Source organism: Amblyomma maculatum, chromosome 3 (genome assembly GCF_055883805.1).
Source record: "Amblyomma maculatum isolate TAMU_Amacu chromosome 3, ASM5588380v1, whole genome shotgun sequence".
Taxonomy (NCBI): domain Eukaryota; kingdom Metazoa; phylum Arthropoda; class Arachnida; order Ixodida; family Ixodidae; genus Amblyomma; species Amblyomma maculatum.
The window spans coordinates 76,667,755-76,684,808 of NC_139346.1; positions in this window are offsets into that span (position 1 = coordinate 76,667,755).

Genomic DNA, 17,054 nt, shown 5'->3' on the forward strand with positions numbered 1-17,054 from the left:
AACAAGTAATAGAAGCAGATATCAATCAAACGAGTGTGTGAATAGCACCATGTATCTATTCTCGGCGAAAGGTTGCAGCCACCTGACGGGTACGTAGGCTTCGTAGGGCAGCCATAATAATTCTCTTGTTGCGCTCAACTATTCTTCTTCGTCTCCGTGCTGGTATGTATTTTGGCATTACAGTGCTTCCATCCTTGTCCTATGGTGGATAAAAAGGGCGTAGAGAGACCGAGAGATCTAGTGGCAATAATAAGAGTAATTATAGCTGTACAGAAATGTTAACTATCTGCGTATGTGCAGTCGTGCGCAGAAGTGGAGAGAATACGCGAATTGAAAGAGCTGCATGCCGGCGCTTACAGGCAGGGCAGGATCTGTTTACGGATATCTTTGTATGCTTCCCGTCTTGCCCGAGAAATTTTGTCAGATGCGCCGTTTATACTGAAAAATATTCATAGTGGTTGGGTAGGCTGCTAGCCTTTGCGCAGGACGCGACGTGTAATTCCGTGCGCAGTTCGAACAGTGATTGCTGACAGAGTAAAATTGAAAACGGGAATTCAGGAGGTTGCGCATGCGTGAAACGTAGCAGGTGGTGAGGGTGTACCAAAATTCGTAAAATGGTAAAAGCGAGAATAGGTTTGCTGAGGGTCACACTTTCGGGAACAAAGGCGTTGCAAGAAGGAGTGCTTAGAGGATAAGCAGTCACTGTGACGTGTAGTACATGAGTTTCGGGCCCGTTCGACTGCTACCGGGTCTAGTCTGTTGACTGGAGGTCGTCGACAGGTTGATGGAACCACAGTCCGATGATTGCTAGCGGCATGTATAACGTGCTAGTGGCAGAACCATCACCGAATGTCAGGTGGCGACGGGGCTGTGAAGATCCTTTTTCCGGGGCGTGAACCACAGGACGACAAATATACGACAGGGAATGATCAGAGCTCAGATTATGTTGATGGCTTGAGAAGCGAGGGCAGTGGGCGTGTACTGTGCAATGTAATTGGAACCACAGAAGCAGATAGCGAAGGTAGGAACCACGAAAACGATGGGAGGCCGAAGTGTCGGGAAACTCATGAGTGATCCGTTTCCGGTTAGATTTCGGCGCTTACCTCTGTACAAGCTTCAGTGTGATCTATGAGCTTCACGCAATGTCGTGATGCTCGTAGCAGCGAAGGTGGAAATCTAGTGAATGGCGATAGAGGAATCTGGAGAGGACTCACGGTTGCATAGCAGAACCGTAGTCGGTGTGTTAGCTGGATGGAGTAGGATTTATTTTCAAAGTGCAGTAGCCAGTTAATGAAAAGCAATTGGCAACGCTCCTATGCTGTCGGGACTAAGAAACACGTTGAGTCGCAAAATTACTTCTCATAAGGGGAATTGGCAAATCTTACCTTGTCTGGGCACTTTGAAAAAATGGTACTACCTGATTACTGTTGCCATGAGGGGTGGCCAATGAAGTGGGTGATTAGAGCTCTTGAAGAGAACACATAAGAGAGATGTGAGGCCGGGATAGAATTAGATGAAATGGCAGGGGACAGTATAAAATAAAAGTAACAAATATTGGAATAGAATTACTCGAGCGGGAGTGGAGGTAGCAAGGTATAGTGGATCAAGGAGAGGTATCGAGTGTAGTGGTTCCGATAGTGGCGGAAAGTGGCAGAACGAAATACGGAATTCTTCTGAAACTCTGCTCAACTTTAGTGAGTAGGTAATAGCGTGAATAGGTGGAATCTGGTCAAAGCAGCAAACTAGGCCTGGCTTCCCTGGAATGAGGGCAGACTCGCTTTGTAAAGATTTCGCGCACGTTGAGAGAGACATAGAGTTGTCGGTCGCCTCGGATAAGGAAGAAGAGGCGGAATGATTGCGTGCCGCTACAATCCTCAATATCCGCACTTAGCAGATCTGAAGGGATGTTCATGCTAATTTCGCTTCCGCTCCCCTAAGGATACTTAATGGCGTCTGTCAAGCTGACGGCCGCGTTAATTATCTAGGAAAGGCCTAAGCGGACTCTATGTCAGCCAGAACGCATCTTCCACGCACAGTCATGCGTGCTTCTGCCGCAAGGCGTTGTGTTGACCCTGCACTAAAGACGAACATCTAGCCCAATTAAGCTGGCCTCATAATTCAGGACCTAGTAAAAGCAGAGTGACTAATGAAAAAAAGATGAGGAATGAAATGGTAATAATTAAGCTATGAGCGAATGCAGTTATCATTTTATTAAGTGCGCACATCCTAGCTTCATTAAGGTGGCTTCCATATATTGCTGCTGAGGACTCCTCAAGTCGGCGTTTGGCAGCTTTTTTCTGTAGTCCTCCATGCGTTGAGAAAGAACATAGTGGGAATAAAAATTTGATTGGATTTGAGTTGCTGATTTTCAATCGGGCACCTTACCTCCCTTTTTCACACATACGCGCCGCTTTATTCAGACAACATACGAGTGCGTGTATGAGTGTTCTTACTTCAGATTTTAAAAGCTCTCCTGATTGGCGTGATGTTTTAGTGTATTGTTCAGGTTATAAGCTTTACTTTCTTAAAGCGACTCAAGCTATATGGGACGACGTGAAGGACGCCTCAGGAGTAGCTGGGTTTCTTAATATGCACTGACACTGAACAGCATATGCGGGCCTTGTTTTTTGTCTCCATCGAAAAGCGGCCGCCGCAGTTGAGATTAGATCCCGGGTTTTCTGAGTACAGCAGTCGAACGCCGTAACCAGAGAGCCACTGTGGCGGGCCACATGATGGTTTGAAAGCTTCTAATCCTACGTGGTCACAAGTGAAGGAACACCTAAGCCTTAATAACAGGTGGACCTTGTGCGAGAGCTCCGGCCTTGCCACTTGCAAATTTGTTGTCTCCTTATTCACAGTATGACCCGCGACCACCGAGCGATCCTACCAACTAACTACTTGAAATAACACGCATTTCGTGACTGTGAACTACAGACCAATCTCTGTTTTGCCAGTGTTTTCGAAAAGCATTTGAGAAAATGCTGCATCTAAGAATGTCAAATTTCATCCATAAATTTAACTTGCTAACACCATTTCAGTTTGGCTTCTGCAAAAGCAAATCAACTGAACTTGCGTTACTCGAACAAAAGGAGTATATAATAAAGCAACTTGAAAACAAAGCTATTGTCATTGGTGTATTTGTGGACTTCTCAAAGGCTTTTGACCTTGTAAATCATGAAATCTTACTAAATAATTTACACTGCTATGGTATCCGAGGAAAAGCGCTCTCACTGTTAAGTTCCTATTTGTCGTTTAGACAGCAAGTGGTGTTCATAAATGATATAAGGTCTGAACCGAAGCTGCTCTTCTGCTGTGTCCCCCAAGGCAGTACGCAAGGGCCTTTCAATAATTATCTAAACGATATTGTCAACATTAGCGATAATACAAAGTTTTTCATTTACTCCGACGATACGAGCGTATTTTTATAGGTTAAAATGTTCATGAACTTATCCAACAATGTAATGCCACAATGAAAGCTCTTGAGGTCTAGTCTGTAGTTAACCTGATGCAAATAAACGAGAGTAAGACCAAAGCTGTCATGTTTAGGCCGAAAAACAAAGTTATCCCACCGCACGATAATATTATATTAAACTCGCGGGCTGTAGAAATAGTTGAGCAGTTTAAATGCCTCGGGGTTATATTTTCTGCCAGTATGTCATGGAATTATCATATAAAAAAGAAGAACCGAACAAGGGTAAATAGGGTACGCCTCAGGTCGCTTATAAGCCAACGTTTCGACAAGTGGACTTGTCTTCGTCTGGGCATAGCGATCATCACTGGCAGGGGTTTAAATACGCTTTTGCTTCCGAAGAAGAAAAGCTGTGGAGGGGAAAATGCTTGCGAAAGAGTGGGGAGGAGAAGATGGGTGAGAAGAAAGTGGGTCATGAAGTGGGAAAAAAAAACATCTTGAGTATGTACTTATCAGCCATGGAACCAGGGATTCTGTAGCCTGCAAAATAAGTAAAAGCGGCAGTACCAGGAAAAAAAAAGGACTACAATGCCTGTTAGGTGATTAGTCACCACTAAAGACGGTTTGGTGACAGTACACCTTACAAAGGGAGGCTATGCAAAGGGCCCTGATAAGGCATATATCTAGGGGGACAATTCTTAAAAGGAGGGGGTAGGACGGGGAGTACATAGTCACAGGATAATAACCACATAGTGAAAAATAATAATAACCTTAAGTGTGTATCTCAACCTGGAACCGGAGATCCTGTGGCCTACAAAAGAAGTCAAAGCGGCAGTACCTGGAAAAAAAATCATAGTACCGGGTAGATGATTAGTAACCACTTAGGCGGGTTTGGTGCAGATACACTTTACAAAGGGAGGGTTTGCGAAGGGCCTTGATAAGGCATATATCTAAGGAGGACACTTCTTATAACTTTCTGCAAAGGGGGGGGGGGGGGGGATACAGTCACAGGATAATAAGCGCACAAGGAACCAGCACTGACATTAGAAAATAGAAAAGAGAGAGAGAGAGAAATAATAATGATAATAATAATAAAAAAAGAAATGTGAGGACAAACTCAAGCAACAAGTGATAAGGAGGAAATGTGTTTAGAGGAACGTGTAGGGTTATGCTATTGCGGAAGGGAATAGGGTGTACTTGCGTTGTTAATAAACTGTGCAGTTAAGGCTATGTGAGATTGTTTTTCCGAATAGTTATGATAGAGAGGGAATATACCTAAGGGATTCTAGCGTTCCCTTAGATATATTAATTCCTGCTGGTTCCAATGTTCTAAATTTATGAATTAGATACGCCTCTCTATATTTTCTGTCCCTTGCAGATTTAAAGCCTGACTGGAGAATATATAATTTAATTTCTTCGAACTTATGGTCTTTCTGATTGAAATGCTGGGCAACTGCTTTCGGGAGGTTTTTGCCTACGTCTGCCCGATGTCCATTAAGCCGCATGTTCATTGGTTGTCCTATCTCTCCGATGTACTGTTTATGACAAAAGGACCATTCTAGAAGGTAGATAACGTTTGAAGATGTGCAGTTAAAGCCTGATTTTATGTGAAAAGTGAAATCGCTTGCATTGATTTTAACCGTGGTGTCTTTTTGTTTATGACTGCACGTCTTACATCTAGGTCGAGAGCAAGGGTGTGGTTGTGTTGGATGCTTGTTGTCGAGTTTAGAATGTACTAGAATATCTCTGAGGTTCGCGTTACGTTTGTATGTCACCCTTGGTGCCTCCGGAAATAGTGTCTTGAGGCGTTCAGTACACGTTAACTTGGAATGGTATTTCCGCAGAATATTGTTTATGTTTGGGAGGGCATTGGAGTATTTAGTTACAAAAGAAGGCTGTCGTTCGGTGTTGGCCTTTGGTCGTTTCGTGAGCACATCGTTGCGGTTTAAAGTGCTTGCTTTTTGGAGGGCCGTATTAAGGGAGTTACCGGGATAGTTCCTCTGGATTAGTGTTGCTTTCAATGAATGTAGTTCGTTTAGGTAGTCACTATCCTCGCTACATATTCTTCTAAGCCGTGTCTCCTGTCCTACAAATATTCTTTGTTTACAATGTCTCGGATGATGACTCGTAAAATCTAGATATTGTTGCTTATCCGTTGGCTTTCTGTACAAAGAAGTTTTAAGTTTTCCATTTTCCACTGACACCGTGGTGTCGAGAAAGTCGACTTTTAATTGCGACGACTTATTATCATTATTATTTCTCTCTCTCTTTTTTATTTTCTCATGTCAGTGTTGGTTCCCGTTGCGCTTATTATCCTGTGACTGTATCCCCCCCTCCCCCCTTTGCAGAATGTTATAAGAATTGTCCTCCTTAGATATATGCCTTATCAAGGCCCTTCGCAAACCCTCCCTTTGTAAGGTGTATCTGCACCAAACCCGCCTAAGTGGTTACTAATCATCTACCCGGTACTATGATTTTTTTTTCCTGGTACTGCCGCTTTTACTTCTTTTGTAGGCCACAGGATCTCCGGTTCCAGGTTGAGATACACACTTAAGGTTATTATTATTTTTCACTATGTGGTTATTATCCTGTGACTATGCACTCCCCGCCCTACCCCCTCCTTTTAAGAACTGTCCCCCTAGATATATGCCTTATCAGGGCCCTTTGCATAGCCTCCCTTTGCAAGGTGTATCTTCACCAAACCGTCTTTAGTGGTGACTAATCACCTAACCGGCATGCGTATTGGCAAACCATATCCCGTAGGAGCACTCGAGCAGACGACGCTCTGGCGCGTGATTCCTCTGAGCAGCGCCACCAGGCGACAAATAGTGGATATATTGTCTAAATGGAAAGCAACACATTTAAAGGCAACCGCTCCCGTTGCTTTGGTGGCGCAATGGATTAACACCACGCATCTCTTCACTGATGCTGCTTAAACATGCGTTCGACTCTTGTGTTGTTGTTTTTTTCTTTTTTTTTTTTCAAATTGCCTTCACTGTAATTATATGCTGCCTTCAGTGAGTGTATGTTACCTTTAGGTTGCGTTTACAGGCACCTTTAAGTAACAATCGGTATGACAGCAGTTACACTAAGCAATTACCTTCCCCATAATCATTTCCTGCCTCGGTGAGTGTATGTTACCTTTAGGTTGCGTTCAGAGACATCTTTCAGCAACAATCTCCGTTTGCAGTGAGTGTATGTTACCTTTAGGTTGCGTTCAGAGAGATCTTTCAGCAACAATCGCCGTTTTACTCGCCGAAGGCGTCGTCTGCTCCAGTGCGCCTACAGGATATGGTTTGGCAATACGCAACCGGCATTGTAGTACTTTTTTTTTTCCTGGTACTGCCGCTTTTACTTCTTTTGCAGGCTACAGAATCCCTGGTTCCATGGCTGATAAGTACATACTCAAGTTTTTTTTTCCCACTTCATGACCCACTTTCTTCTCACCCATCTTCTCCTCACCACTCTTTCGCACCCACTTTCCCCTCCCCAGCTTTTCTTCTTCGGAAGCAAAAGCGTATTTAAACCCCTGCGAGTGATGATCGCTCTGCCCAGACGAAGACAAGTCCACTTGTCGAAACGTTGGCTCATCTGCGACCTGAGGCGTACCCTATTTACCCTTGTTCGGTTCTTCTTTTTTATACCGTGCAAATCATCTTCTTCCTTTCGTTCTACATGGAATTATCATCTTAAATATATCTCGAATAAATAGCTAAAATCACTGGTGTTATAGGCCGTCTAAAATACATACTTCCCACAAAAACTAAGATATTGATATGCAATTCAATATTCAACTCGCATTTAAACTATTGCCAGTTAGTGCGGGGTGCTACAACATTCACTAACCTTGAACGTATTGATTTAATGCAAAAAAAAAAATATCTCCTAAATACATATAATTTACAGTTCCGACATCCTAGTGCAGCTCTCTTTTGTCATTCCAGAGTGATTAAAGCACATAATCTTTATAAATATCGCCTCAGCGTTACTTTTAAAATAGAAATCAGGAATAATGTAACAAATCTTCAGAATTTAGCAGAACTAAGGAAAAAAAGAAGCAGTCTATCCACAAGACAAGGCGAAGAATGCACAGTACCAACACCTCGACTAAATCTTGGTAGGGAATGCCTTCAGTACACTCTTCCATCTCTTCTAAATAGGTATATCCACATTAACCTCGATTTGTTTTCTTTTCCACGTCGTGATCTACATAATTTGTTTTTGAATAACATGGTTTAAGTTTCATCATGTATACATATTGCTGTTTCGTGTATTCTCTGGTGTTTCCTTGATGAGCTTGTTTTTAAAACTGTATAAACTCTTGTGTTGCCTACCTGCCAATAATTACGATTGTAGACTCTTCAAGCTGCCCAAGGGCAGCTTTTTTCTACGATTCCTCCATCTGTAGTTTTAGATGGGAAATAAACTTTGACTTTGACTTTTACAATATATATTGTTCACAGATAATTTATTCGGCTGTGTCAGGTAAAATGATATGCTGCAATAAAGATGTCCACTTTTTTTTTTTACCCTGAGTGCAAAGAGCTGTAAATTCTCATGAAACTAGTTTTTTTTTTTTGTCACGTCTAGTGGGTTTCAGTTGCATTTTTCTGTAACCGGTGCACCTGGCGAAGGCAAGTGAATCGGACTTACTTGTTCGCATGGTACCTTCGACAGGTAGACATGCTCCAGATAAAGGGGCCTAGGCGAGTCATTCATGATGACAAAATGCAGATACTACCGTTACTCGGTACAATCGCTTGCGCCTTCTCCATTGTTCTAATTTGGGCCATGCTGCTATCAGAAATGCCAGAGCAAGATTCTGAGGTACTGTTTTCGTAAATGTTGCGGCACATTGCTTCAAAAAGGTAACATTTTCAAGCCGTTATAATTGTTGTCAGGCTACGGAGATTGTAAACCCTTGAGACACCTGCGTCAATAAAACATAAAGCTTCTTCAAAGCGCGTTGTTTTCGCCAGACGTCTACCCAAATCGTCTCCAAGACCAGCCTCTAATCAAACCTCGAACCGTCATTATCGCAGCCTAAGAAAACTGGCTGCTGGGTAGAAATCTCCCCTGTGTCACTCCAGTCACTCTTATCATGAGTAATCTGCACCCCTGTATCTTAGCACGCTTCGTGAGCTCGCCTGCCCATCTGGGTATCCGAACACAGCCATGTCTCGAAACACAAAGCTTTGCCATAGTCAACCATCCATTACTTCTCCTTCGCATGAAAAGCGCAGGTAGGGTGATAACCCTACAGTTTTTTTATTAAATGCGCCACTGCATCGCCCAGAGGGATAATTCCTTGCCATTTATCTGTGAACTTTCGATATGTCTGACAGCCTGTGCGTATAATGTGCGTCTGCTACTAGAAAGTGTTGCCTCATTAGCAGCGACGGAAATGTCGCGCAAGAGACGACAACAGAATTAGCAACACGTATTTGGTCTTGCCAAGCGGGGAAATGTATTTGCTTATTATTCGTTAGGCCTGTAAAGCGTTAAAAATGGCCGAGAAGGTTAGAAAGATTTTTCAGGCACTAGCTGGCTATTTTACATCTTGCAACTAAAAAAGAAAGTAAAACGCATAAATTGGCCCGAGCTTCCAGTCAATAGGAAAACGCAATTGATGGTTCAGTTGGTTTATGGGGTTTAACGCCACATCTCGACTAGAGCTAAGAAAAACGCATTAGAACTCTATGATAAATAAAAAGAGCGATCAAGCAAAAAGGTAAATACGTGGCGGCAACGCAACTGTTGACAGCATTCATGGTGTATTTGCTACTGATATACATGCGTGCAGAATAAAGGAAGGAAACAGACCACAGAAGCTTAATGAAAAAGTATATGGATAGTGAGGCCAACATACGGAGGAAATGCGGTTGAATTCAAAGCATTCTGCTGCTCTAGGTTTCTATCTTTGCCACCAGACGTTCTTGCATGCTGCTACTTTTATGTTCTTTATTAACCATTTTAGAACTAATATGAGGTTATAGTTACAGCCAACCTGACGCCATCGCTTAGGGTTTCTGCATACGTAACCATGTGACGTGGATATGTCGCGTAGACCTCCTACAACTCAGCAATACCATTTGTTCTGGCTGAGTTGGGCTGTCACGACTCGCCGACCATCACAGCAGAGCCATGTCACTTGCCAGATACATTTGCGAATTCGGCTATGCAGCATATTCTCGTGACTTTCATGCCCAACCAGCGCATGGCCTATTTATATCTTCCTGGGCACTATGGCCGAATGCCCATAGTGCCCATGTTATGCCCATTCGGCCATAACATTATTTGGTTTTAACTTCGGATAGAATCCTTCTTTACCTCCCATTCTCCGCCAACCAATCAGCGTATGAAAATGCGATGAATCCCATTACGCTTTCTATGACTGATTGACATCAAACACCTGAACGATTCACAGGCGGTCTTCAACGTGTAATTTCAATAGCCAGCTGCCCTAGTTTCTGGCGTAGGGACTGCCTGTAGTCCACACGATTCCCTGATTTGTAGAAACATTGATGACGGCATGTTGCCTCGTGATGTAACGTAGTTGTATGACTAATAAGTGCTGAGCAAATAAGGTCACATAGAATCAGCACCTTTGAGATCGAGGTCATATTGATTCGCATTTTATTTGAAAATGACATCGAAACCTAGCCTTCTAGGACCATCAAATTCCGACTCACTTAGACCGCACAGCGCTTTCATGTGGCTAGGCGAAATGGAGCTTTATATTTACGTCAGCCGGTGTTTCATGTAATCCGGTAGCTTAATATATGTAAACAGCTCTAAATGGCGTTAAGCTATAATTACAGTTGCATGCCAATTAGAAGGTGTGGGATAAGATAGGCATACATTAAAATGTTAGTGATACATGATTAGCAAATTGTTTGCCAAGTACGTGAAAGAGGACGCGTAACAGCAGCCATGGTCAACCCGTAAAGTGAAAGGTTAAGTGTTTTAATTATTTTATAATGATATTTGTGACGTCCTTCTGCGTGTTACTATACCTGTTTTTACTATCACCTTCAGTTCATAGGGATTTGCTACCAGCCTAAATATCTTAGCATAACTTCTACGCTAGCACCTCCCAACTCGACGTCTGCTAGTTGTGCACAGCAAGGCCATTGTGGAGCCATCTGTCGCTAAGGAGGACGAAATACCACTGATTGCATCTATGTTTCTTAGACTTCCTTCATTCTGGCTACTCTAGTGACTTTCCCGTTGCAAACAAAACAACACCTCAGGCCCTTTGCCTATCGTGATTTTACGGTGGTTTGCCTCTGCTGAAAAATGTAGAGCACCATGCCGACTATTCGTGTCAGCATGACGTGTGCTGAACGAAACAGAAAAAAAAGTTTAGTAAGCTCGCACAGGTGTGTTAGGGTTTTTGGAACAATAGTCGCCGCAAACAGTGGGTCACCGCAGTGGAGCGCGAAGCCTGCATACCGACACCGGCTGATCGAAGATGCGGAAAGCATTTCCTTCTCACGGCTAAGCTGGAGCTTATGCACTTTTATGCCAGAGTGGTCTACCTGCTGAAAGGTCGCGAATAACTGGAGTTTGGCCTTTTTGATGACGCGTGATGGAATCTTCGTACTGTTTTGTTTTACCCATTTAAACTTTTCTTCAAGCAAATTTGTCACTTTGGTAACTGTACGCATGGGAGTGAGCTGCTCAACGAGAGATCTGTGTGGCACTCTTCCGTCGTTATATGTTGCATAGCTGCCCTTTTTCTTGTCCACCCCAAATTATTTTAATCTATTTCGTGATGACGATTTGCACGTTGACAGCTGTTGATTTGGATTGCAGCTGCATTTTTGTATACCGAACGGTTTTAGTTCTACGCACAGCGACTAAAGTTATTTCTACGCAAGGGGACTAAGATTTGTGAGGTTGTGCATCACGGAGCGACACAGCCGCGTTTCAATGTAGGATAAACTCGGGAAGTACTTACTTGTTGTAGAGATCCTCAGAGCATGAATCACAAGTCCACTCCCCTCCGCCGAAAAACTTGTAGGCGCGACCGATGTGGGTGATGTCGCTGGATGCACGCTACTGGAAGAGATACCCCCACCTCCACCATGATGTTACGAGCGAGGTTTTATTGCCCGTATGAGAAGCGTCGGAAGCTTGAGTCCGCTTGCTAGAGCCCGCAGCACGAGCCGACTGTTCGTCCTCTTCACGCTTCCACGATCGTCCCTTTCTCGTCGCTTCTCAATCTGGGAGTGACAATTTGTCGCTCCGTGATGCTACATTGAAACGCGGCCACAGTGGGCCGACACTGAAGTGGGCCGCCCTAATCACGGAACCATAGTGCCCGCTTAAGCTAGTAATTGTAATGCAACCTGAAAGCAGGAATAAACGTGATAAAAGTGCTGTAAGATGGGGGTTTATTGATCAGATCAGCAGGACTCGATCAGCAGAACTGGGCAGATCAGTGGCGAGCACAGCGACAGTGAACACTGTCAGGTCCAACACGCGCAGCGACTACGATGTCACTGCCTGGAATGTTCCTCTTGTACTTCTTCCTCTTCACAATTACCGGCTGGACGAAGAGGAGACATCCTGGCGACTTCCGGCGTGATCAAGACGGCAGGGTCGCAATAGGGTTTAAGGCGCTCGACGCGAACGATCTCGCGTCCGCGCCGGCGTATATCATAAGACGGCGTAAGAGGTTCCACCACATAATTAACCGGAGAGGTGCGCTCCCGAACTCGGTATGGGCCATGGTATTTAGAAAGAAATTTTGAAGACAGTCCAGGAGCATTGGAAGGTATCCACAGCCACACTAGAGCGCCAGACGAGGTCATGTGTCGAGTGTTGGTTGTCATGTTTGGATTTATGGCGGTACTGGGTGTTAGCCGTGAATGTACGGGCAATTCGTCGACAGTCTTCCGCATCCTGGGCTGCTTGAGACGCAGGAGTACACTTTGATACGTCTGTCTGATACGGGAGTATGGTGTTGATCGTAGCAGAGTGGTGACGGCCGAAAAAAAGGAGAGAAACCAGTAGTAGACTGCGTTGCGGCATTGTAAGCGTAAGTGACATACGGAAGGACGAGGTCCCAATTTGAGTGGTTGGAGGAGGCGTAGATAGAGAGCATGTCGCCAAGGGTACGATTGAAACGCTCTGTGAGGCCATTAGTCTGGGGATGATAGCCGGTGGTGGTTCTATGAATAATGTTGCACTTGGTGAGCAAGGCTTTTACAACAACACTCAAGAAAACGCGTCCTCTTTTGCTGAGCAGCTCTCGAGGTGCGCCTTGCGAAGAACAAATTGCTGCAAAACAAAGGAAGCTACTTCTGACGCTGTGGCAGATGGAAGTGCGGTGGTTTCTGCATATCTCGTCAGATGATCAACGGCTACGATAGCCCAGCGCTTGCCGGCTGCAGCGTAGGGAAGCGGACCGTACAAATCAATGCCGACGCGGTTGAAAGGACGTGGTGGGCTGGGTAGCGGCAGCACCTCTCCAGCGGAACATTGAGGAGATGGCTTGCGAGTTGCAAGGTGAGGCATGAGAGAACGTACTTGAGTACGAAGGTGTACATGCCCCGCCAGTAGTAACGTAGCCGGAGACGAATGTATGTCTTGAAGACGCCCGCGTGACCAGATTGTGGGTCAGCGTGGAAATACCCTATTGAAAAAACCTATTTGCCGTTTTAATAGGTCCTGTATGAAATAATATGGGAGTATGCAGGAGCCAAAATGGGGAATAAATGACCCATAAAGAACCATTCAGGACTAGTAGGAGGACGCGCAGGATATGCATATAGGTCCTGCTACTCCTTATTTCAGACTCCTTCAACTCCTGTATATCACATGTGGGATATATATTATGAGTTATCGGAGTTGTGAAGAGGTCCTGTGTACCATGTGATACAGGAGCTGGATGGGCTCCTTAATCAGGATTTGTTTATGGAAGTTTGAAAAGGCAAAGTTTGATATACGCATGCGGTGCCCAGCTAAATTGAATAAAAAATTAAAAACAAGGAAGCCTTTTTCAAATCTGAATGAAATGAACATGACAGTTTGTTTTGCATTACGATCTCTGCATGCGCTGCTGTAAGCACATGCGGTAATTGCAATCAACAATCGCTGCACGTCTTCAGACCTTATGGTGCACGTTCATATCTGTAACTGATGACGAGTCTGCAATACGGAAGTGCAGGGAACAAATTCGCTTTTACACATGAATATAAGTATGCTCGGGCATAACTCAAAACACACGTCGCCGCCCACAGAACCATTCAATGATAGCTGCATATCAACAGCGATGTTCAATTAAGGTTTTGCATATGAAAGGAGTGATGGGAAGTAAAATACTGCCGCCGCTGCTCCGCTGGCAGCATGTGAACTTAAAAGGTCATATACGACAAGCGGCTCCGAACGAGATATCTCTGTAGTAGAAAGAAAATGCGCTCTAACACGGCGAAAAAAAAATAGCCTGTACTTAACATATTCGCATATTCTTAGGTGTACGTGCAAAGCACTGATAAGTTTGAATGATAGATGATATTGCCTATCTGTATTGATAGAAAAGAAAAAGGTTCAGCGTGTTTACAGGTCAATCGTCAAAGGACGACCGCACTTAAGAAAAAGATGCAAGGTGCGAAACAGAAAATCGCAATAGAAAATGATAAATATAAGCATGCAAATCATCGGTCGCCGTGGTGTAGTGAAACACCGCATCCCAACAATCCAGGAACTAGGATGTGTTACAAAGGGCACTTAAAAAAGACCTGCCATTGACGCCACGTGGACTTCGGTACTTGACAACTGTTAAAGATGATGTTCAGCATGACCTCAGCATCGTACTGGGCCTTCACAGTATTTGGAGGAGTAGGATGGCTTATAGAAACTGTGATGTCGATGCACGATCTGTATGTGATTATTTTGTTGAACAAGTGTATAAACTAAAAGAAAATTTGAAGCAGCAAGACGCTGCGGAGGAGGTCTTGAGTCTGATGGGCGAACTTGTGGTAATGAAAGTCCATTAGACATGGTTGTCAGCCAAGGGGCATGACAACCACGTTCTTTTACTGATGTATTATGTGTACCAATTCACGCATTACAGAAAAAAAGTCGCCGTGGTGTAGTGAGAAGGTAAAACTACACCACGGCGACTTTTTTTCTTTGTTGCATGAATTGGTACAAATAATACATCAGTAAAAGAACGTGGTTGCCATGCCCCTTGGCTGACAACCGTATTTCCCTTTGATACAATAATGCTCCTGGGCCTCCACAGCTTGTGGAAAACCAGAATGCAGTTTACCAAGGCAGATATACAAGTCAATCCTGTACGAGAACATTTCATACACAGTGTTGTGCGTTTCAGGGAAGTGCATATGACACTCCCCGAGCAGCCACAATGGATTCATGTGCTTGACAGTTTGGTAAAACTGAAAAAGTTTTAACCCATCGTGTCACGCGAAAGTGTGCTGGCACGTTTTATTGTTCGTCGTCTTGTTTTGAATGTCCAAGTCGGCAATAAAGAAAAAAAATTGCCGTGGTGTCTAGTATGCTCAATAGCCTGTAGGAAGAAGAAGGGCGTTCTGGGCGGCTGAGCCTGAAAATATTGCTTGCTGGAAACAGCGCATCGGCCGTTGGCCGAGGTCTTTCGACTCCTCAGGACACTACCGAAACGTACAAAGTTGTGCTTCCACGCCTGCCCACCGGTAATGTTGTCCTTAATACCGTTTTCCTGCATGCCGACCTTAAGGGTCACCCGTACCGAGCACTTGACTTTCGAGACGCACTGGCACATATTTTGGACCTCCGGGAAATTTTGTGCATTGGTCAATACCAAATGAGCCACGTGTGGATGGTTACCTGCGAGAGTAGTTCTTCAAAGCAGAAGCTAATTAACAAAGCAGAGTTCCCTGTGAAAGGACTTCGGTGCATGGTGTTCGACCCGGATACAAAGAATGTCAAGGTTAAGCTCCTTTGGCTTCCCCGCTATATGGAGCACCGGAGGATTGTGGATGCTTTCGAGCCTTATGGAACGATTCAATCTGTGGAGCGTGCAAAATGGCGGTGCCCAGGGATGGAGCACATGGAAACGGCGAACCGTGAAATCTCCCTCACGCTCAAGGACGGAGCGTCAGCAAGTACAATTCCTCACGCTCTTAATGTTTATGGGGTGCAGGCATTAGTGCTTATCTCAGGGAGACCTCCACTGTGTCTTCGATGCAGCCGGGTAGGTCATGGACGGCGTCAGTGCCGAACGCCTCGATGCACCCAGTACCGGCGCTTTGGCCATACTGTGGAGAACTGTGTATTACGTTATGCCGATAGACTTCGTCAAGGCCAGTGGTCACGAGAAGATGACGTGGCGTCCGAACATATCATGGATGTGTCAGAAGTTGTTGATGTAACTGGTGAGTTAGGTCGTGAACCTCAAATTAATGGGGACCAGAAGCCTTCTGCACCTCACGTGAACTCAGAAGAATCTGCAGTGACTGGCCACCAAGAACCAGCGTCTCCAGAGCCAAAACCGCCGGACCCGGGCCCACCTGTGAGTGCCACTCAGAGTGTTGCGCTTGCTGCCCAAGAACCACCTGTCATTGAAGGACGTCTGGAAATGCCATCTGTGGAGTCAATGGAGAAGATACTGCCAGTGGATGCTCGCCTATCCTCCTTCGTCATTGATTCTCCTTCGTCGTTGGAGGGTAACAGTGAGCCGTCTGTGGCGCCAATCTCTGGTTCGTCCGGTTCTCTGTCGGCTGTCAGTGTGGCAGCGAGCGATGTGCTCCAATCAGGTTCGTGGGCCGAAGCCTTGAGTGTCTCAGAGGAGGACATGGACAACACAGTGCCTTTGAAGCATCCCGCAGATGATGAGATGTGTATAGATGGTACTGGCCAGAAGGCACACTGTGTAGAGGCCACAGGAAGGGTGACTTTAAAGAGGAGGGCGATGTCTGCCCGAAAGGCCGCCACTTTGCAGGCGGGCCACCCCATTCCAGGGGATGATTTTTAAAAGGACTAGTACCAAAAATGGCTAGCGTCGCAGCATATCAAGTCGCTACCCTTAACGTCAGGGGTATGCGTAATCGCCGGAGACAGCAGCGGTTAAGACACCTGTTAAAGAAATGGAGTGTGTCTGTAGCAGCAATTCAGGAAACAAAGTTGTCCTCCGATGAAGAGACGGAAGCTGCTCGTGAGCCGTTTTTGCCGGAATATAACATTATTGTTAGCCACGTTAAAGGCTTGTCCGGAGGGTGTATGTCCGGAGGGGCCAAAACACTAGAGATGACAGCCATGTCTTATTGCATAGATGGCGAGGGACGACTTATATGCTGTGACCTCACAATCTCAGGTGTGCAGTGGCGAATTATTTGTGTTTACGCCCCTGTAAAACAGCGAGACAGAAGGCATTTTTTTCTTTCATGAGTTAATCATTTTGCACATATCGCAAAATTATGTTGTTGGGAGATTTTAATTGTGTTTGTAGGGATGAGGACCGATCAGCATTATGTAAGAGATATGACCCTAGTGCTGCATTAACTTAACGATTTGGCTTGTGAATATAACCTTGTGGATGTGGGGCAGGAAAAAGGCGACAGTATTCATTTCACTCATTTTCAGTTCTCTTCTAATGCCCGCCTTGACAGAATTTATGTTTCTGCAGACACGTTAG